The following is a 6,699-nucleotide window of genomic DNA, read 5'->3' as shown; positions in this document are numbered from 1 at the left end:
GCCCAATTCTAAGTCAGACATTTCCCGGATTGGAAAGAGTGCAGGCTGGAACATCCCCTCCCCACTGTGCATGAATTTAGTGCACCAGGCCTCTAGTTTTTATATAATGATATGGAGACCCATGACCAAATTGCCCACTGTGGAATATACCAGAAGCCCCTCAGTAGAGCTGCCTTCCCTTGGCAGTATGCATGGGCACCAAGACTCCGTGTCAGGATTGTTCAGAGGTCACTTTATTCTGGACTTGTGTGAGCCTTGGAGGAATTCATTCTCTTAGTCCCTTTGTTCCATTCTCCATGTCTTTCCTTCTGTAGTTCTCGGGTTTCCTAGCTGCGTCTGTGGCAGCATCAGTCTGTGACCTTGTCTAGAGAAGATGTCTGTTGACCAGCAAAGAGCAGGCGTGTGAGTAGGAAGCAACGGGAAGCTAAGAGCACACTCGGATTTTCATTGGGACATGAAGTCACAGTCCCTGTGGGTGTGCCTCTGAAGCTTCTTGCTTAGTGTATAAATTTTTTTTTTAATATATTTTTTTATTGGTTTTTGTACAGAGAGGAAGGGAGAGAGATAGAGAGCTAGAAACGTCGATGAGAGAGAAACACCGACCAGCTGCCTCTTGCACACCCCCTACTGGGGATGTGCCCGCAACCAGCGTACATGCCCCTGACCGGAATCGAACCTGGACCTTTCAGTCCGCAGACCGACGCTCTACCACTGAGCCAAACCGGTTTCGGCTTAGGGTATAAATTTTTAAAGGGGCCCAGGTCCCAGCTTTGCTGACCTCAGTACTGTTTGATGACTGTCATGGTTGGGTTCTCTTTTTCATCCCCAGGCTTCCCTAGAACCAGGCCTGGCCCTCCTTTCCCGCCCTGAATCCTGGGCCCTGGACCACCTTCTGAGCCTTGGAGCCCCTTCCTCCAACAGTGCTCACTCTGCCTTCTGTTGAGGGGCTTTCACTCCTTTAATGTCAGATCTCTGGTTTCAAGTTGAGGTGCCTAAGATCAGCCCAGGTTTGGTGACTTGCTGGAGTCACAGCCATGATACAGGACAGTGAAAGCGTACAAGGCACCATCAGCACGGAAGTCCTGTGGGAGGATTCTGGGACACCAGGTGAGTGATTAGAGCCTGTCCCAGTGTTTGATGCAGGATGCACACAGCAAGGAGTATGGCAGCACCTGTGAGATCAGAGATCAGGGCCCAGGGTTTATCGGGGGCTGATCACATGGCACCTCTGTCTAGCACTTCCTCAAATTCAGGCTCCCAGAGGGAGAGCATTGTCGTCGGCATAATCATCGTCAGCACAGATGGTTTAGGCCAGTGGCCGGCAAACTCATTAGTCAACAGAGCCAAATATCAACAGTACAACTATTGAAATTTCTTTTGAGAGCCAAATTTTTAAAACTTAAACTTCTTCTAACACCACTTCTTCAAAATAGACTCGCCCAGGCTGTGGTATTTTGTGGAAGAGCCACACTCAAGGGGCCAAAGAGCCTCATGTGGCTCGTGAGCCAAAGTTTGCTGACCACAGGTTTAGGCCCAGTGAGGCACCCTATTCTGCAGTCCACATTCTCAGGTGCCAGCCAAGGGCCAATCTTGGGCAGGCAGAAGAGGCCATGCTGGCTGAGTTTGTTGGTGCTCAGACTGGGGGCCTGGCCCCTTGGGCAAGTCCCGGGAGGTCTGATTGCAGGGGACGCACCCTCGTGGACTCTACACCACACATCCCCTTCCATGTAGGGAATGGTGTTGCTGGCTGAGCTGTGTGGCCAGAGGCCCAGTATTATAGCCCCCCAAATCTATTCAGGTCATGCTCCCCTCCCCCAGGACTGGGCTTTTACAGGGGACAAAATGGTTCACTCAGAAACCGTCCCACCACCAAACCAGAACCTGGCCCAGCAGCACCTTTAAGATCCCCTGCCACCCGGGCCCCATGGGTCATTAGGCCTGTGTCCTGGATGTGAACCACCTGGTATCCACTGCCTCCCCACTGGACTGATTGAAACCCCACTCTGGCAGATGCTGGCACCAGCCCAGTCACATGGGGGTTGCTCCTCCATCCTCCACATCGAGAGGCATGCCACCCTCCCTGCAAGGCCATCTGCCTTCGCCACCAACACCTGTCACCCCCAGCCCTAGGAACCTTGGTTTTATGTGTGGCTTGGGCATTTGCCGAGACTTCCTCTCCACCTGGCACCTGCCCTATGGGTGTGCCACAATTTCCCATGGATGACCAGAGTCCCCAAGCTACTCGGGTGCGCAAACACCCGAAATGTTCACAGGTGTTTTGCCCAGGAAAGCTGGGCATGGCTGCAGATGTGCACACCCCGGTGTGGGGCTGGAGGCCTTCAGCTGTGCGGGTTTCCTGGACCTGCCTGGCCGGAGTGCAGCTCGTTGTAGAGTGGCTCAGGTAGGTGTCTGGTCAAAGGGCCATGCTCTGGAGCCAGAAGTCCCCTGATGGCCTCACGGGCAAGAACCACGGCTCTGGTCTGCCTCCAAGTGCTTGTCTATAAGCCGGCTATACCGCAGGCCAGGGTCTGTTTTGCCCTCAATCTCTGAGACAAAGCCCCTCCGCCCTCCACGGGAGGCGAGTCTCTCCGTGGCTGCCCAAGGCCCCTGGCTGTGCAGCTGGGGCCCAGGTCCATCTCAACCCAGGGACCCATCTCACTGCTTCCAGCCCCTCCACCTCCTCAGCTCCTGCCGCTGGCTCTTGGCAACACTAACCCTGTCAGATAGCAGCCATTGGCGCAGGCATGGGGTGAGCCTGGAGGAATCAAAACCAGAGTGCAGATCTCGCAGAGGGCAGGTGTTGGGTGCTTGGTGCTTGTCCCTTGGGCCCCAGTGGATGCATAGCCAGCTGTTTGTGTGACTGCGTTGATGGTTCTGACCTCACGTCCTGCCTCAGTCCTCCTGACTCCTGTTTGCTCCAGGGTAACGGTGACGACGAGTTCCTTTCAAGTTGTGTATGTGTGCGTGCACGTGTGTTCATGCACATGTGTGTGCGGGTTTACCTGTCTGGCAGAGGACCTAACGTTGGCTCAGATTCAGGTGGAAACCAGGGGCTGAGGGATTGTCTTGCTAATGGCTCTTTGAAATCCGGGATAATACACTAAATGAGTTGGAACCACATGAAACAGTTGCAGCTTCAGGGCAGAGCAGGCTGGGGGTTCTCACGGGTTTCTCCCTCTTGGACCAGTTCCCGCCCACGGGAGCAGCTAAGTGGGGATGGGGCAGCAGCAAGGTCCCACACACCAGACCTCTGGGCGCCACCTCGCCCAGCATGGCCCTACCTTCGTGAATACCTGTGCGCACACACGTGTGTACAGCTTATACATGCATACAAATGTGTATACAGCATGTGGGTCTGCAGCATTCCTGGGCTGGGGCCATGGGCAGTCAAGGGAGAGGACAGGCCCATGAATATGCCCCGGGGCCCATGGGGTGTCAGAACAACTTCAGGAAAACACAGATCTCTGTCTCTCTGTAGACCCTCTCCCCCTCCTCTTCCCCAACCATCATCTGTCTGGGCTGCTTTTTGGGATGTCCTGTCCCATCAGCCCTGGCGGCAGTGGTTCCCTGGACCTGGTCCTCTCGAGCTCAGTTCTGTTGCCATATGTGGATGGTAGCGACTGGGCTGGAACAGGTGCCCCCTCACTGGGACCCCAGACCAGCACAGCCTGGTGGCCCACTGTTTGAATATGTTCTTGTCCTCCTGAAGGCTCTGAGTGGATTCAAGTGTGGCAAGAACTTGACCACTGAAATCAGCGGGGCATGGGGGCAGGTGTCAGGAAGTTCCTGTGGGCCTATGGAGTTATGTCCCTGAGGTGTGTGTGTGGGGGAGATCTATGGCTCTGCCTCTTCTTTAAAAATCCTCACTTGTGTTGATTTTTTTTTTAGAGAGGAAGGGAGAGAGAAAAACATCAATGTGAGAAACAATGAGACACCTTCCATACATGTCTCAACCTAGGTATGTACATCTGTGTCTTGTGGTTGGCATCTGTTAATTGTCTTTTCTCTTGGGAATTGGTTCATTTTTTATGTATGTTGAGTAATTTTTAAAATTTTATATGTTTGTCCGAAGCCGGTTTGGCTCAGTGGTAGAGCGTCGGTCTGTGGACTGAAAGGTCCCAGGTTCGATTCCGGGCAAGGCCATGTACATTGGTTGTGGGCACATCCCCATCAGGTGGTGTGCAAGAGGCAGCTGGTTGATGTTTCTCTCTCATCGACGTTTCTAGTTCTCTAGCTCTCTCCCTTCCTCTCTGTAAAAAATCAATAAAATATGTTTAAAAAAATAAAAAAAATTTTTTTTATATGTTTACTAGATGCCCCTTGCATGAAGAGATTCGTGCAATAGGCCTTCCTACCCTTGGCTTCCAGCACCCGTTTTCCTCCGGCACCCAGGACCCAGGCCTTTGCTCTAGCCAGAGTCTGTCTTTGTCTTTGCTGCAGACTCAGGCCGGAGTCTGTCATCTGGTCTTCGCTGCAGACTCCAGAGTCTGCAGTCTTTTCTTCGCTGTGGCACTCCACTCCTGTAGATCCCTTCGCCCTCCACCCTCCCTCTCATAGCAGGTGTCCTGTCCCGCCTGGCCACTCAGTGCTGGGCGGCTGCCATATTTGGCTTTCTAATTTGCATACTCAACCTGATTGGCTATGAGTGTAGCGGAAGTGCTGCCAATTTACATGTTTGTCTATTATTAGGTAAGATGGGCATTCACAATTGTCCTGTGGGCCCCTGACTCCTTATGTTCCTGGAGCCTGTTTACCACACCTGCTTTCAAGTCTTTGCTGACTCCCACCTTTGGCTCACTTCAGGGCTGTTAATTGACTTTCTTATTTCCACTGATCCTTTCCTTACCCCCCTCCTCCTCATCTCTGCTGAACTTGCCTGTGGAAGTTGTGGAAACTCTGGATTTCTATCTTCCTCTGAAGAGTGCTGATTTTTTAAAAATCTAATTGGCTCTGGATTTGGGTGAGTTTGGTTTTATGCTTTGTTGGGTTGGCTCTGAGATGTGTCCTTGGTGTTCTCCAAGCTCCTGTAACTGGGTGGGACTCCACAGGCAGCCCCTATTCCTGTGGCCTCTGTGAGGGCTTTCCTTAGGGCTTTGTGGGGGGTGTGTCTAGCATGGACCTTACTTAAAACGTTGTCTGCACTACAAGTCGTGACCTTCCTCAAATCTCAGGCATGGCTGTCCTGGTGTCTCCACTGGATTCCCGGGGGCTGAGTGAGGACTGAGGAGCTGTCTCCACGCCGCTGGGCTGGACCAGCTGACTTCTCAGTATCTGTTCCCGGAGCAGCCTCTCTGGCAGCTTCCACGTGCTCACGCTGGTGGGTGCAGATAGTCCTCAGCCAAGGACTGGGGGCCCTGGATCTGGGGCCCCATTTCCATGCAGTTTCTTCGATGCACATCCCCCTCTGAGCTCCACCTGCTATGCTCTGCCTGGAGCCCAGCGCTGAGCCGCGTGGGAGACCATGCCCTGGAGTGGGAGGAGCGGGGTAGGGGGATCCAGGCCTCCCGCAGCCTCCCTCTCCCTCTCCCTCTCTGGGGTCACAGTCTCGCACCAGCCCTCATCCACTACCTGGAGACGGGCCTGTGCATTCTGTTAGTGTGTTGTTGGTTTAGGGCAAAAGCCCTGGTCAGGACCAGTTGCGATCATGGCTGCGGTGGGTCGGAGGCCATCACCTTTGCTTTGCATTGGTTCCTTGTTACAGCCAACATGTGCTGCCTTTGCAGTTTGATAAGGATTCAAATGTTGGTAAAGCTGTTTCCCACCCTGCGCAGGTGCCTCTCTGATGGGATTTCAGGCTGTTTGCTGGCTCTCCATGTGGAAACGCATGCAGTTTTGTTTGGTGCCAGTGCTTCATCCTCCACAGACAACCTTTACCGAGATGCCACAGTACCTTTGGGCGTTAGACCAGCCTCTGGGAGACCATGCTCTGCTCAGGCCTCACACGGCCTTGTCAGGCCCACCCAAAGCAGCGTGGCCCAGAGCTGATGTGCAAGGCCTCTGGGCGGGGTGCCTGGTCTTGTTGGGCCAGGGGTGTGGTGTGTGGATTTGGACAAGAGGGAGACTGCTGTCTGTGGGGCGCAGTCCCTCGGGAGCAGAGCAGTGTTTCTGGCCTGGTGTTCGAGGGAGAGAATGGGGTACACAGGGTCAGTCACAGGGCAGCAGCGGGCCCCCTCGGCTTCTAGAGCATTCTGAGTTGATACACATGGGAAGAGTCTGGAGGGTGTGCCAGTGTGGCCAGCGCTTCTGACAGTGGCTGTTCTGGCCATGTGCCCCTGGGAGCTCCTCTGTGAGGGGCAGCCCCTCCCTTCCATGGTCAGCTGAGGAGCCAGACAGTTTTGCTGGCAACTGTGAGCCAGAGTGATGGCTGAGCCAGTAGTTGCCCAGAGGGCTTCGACGAAGTAGGGCTTAGGGAGGCTGAAGTCTAGTGGACGGGGCCAGATGAGGATACTAGGGGAGCCAGGTGAGGGTATTGGGGGAGCCAGGTGAGGGTACTGGGGGAGCCAGGTGAGGGTATTGGGGGAGCCAGGTGAGGGTACTGGGGGAGCCAGGTGAGGTAAAGGTATTGGGAGAACCAGGTGATGGTTCTGGAGGAGGCAGGTGAGGGTGCAGGGGGAACCAGGTGAGGGTATTGGGGGAACCAGGTGAGGTTATTGGGGGAGCCACGTGAGGGTACTGGGGGAGCCAGGTGAGGGTATTGGG

Source organism: Pipistrellus hanaki (genome assembly GCF_964339955.1).
Source record: "Pipistrellus hanaki genome assembly, chromosome: 2".
Taxonomy (NCBI): domain Eukaryota; kingdom Metazoa; phylum Chordata; class Mammalia; order Chiroptera; family Vespertilionidae; genus Pipistrellus; species Pipistrellus hanaki.
The sequence above is the reverse complement of the archived record's forward strand: the minus strand, read 5'-3'. Positions refer to the sequence as shown.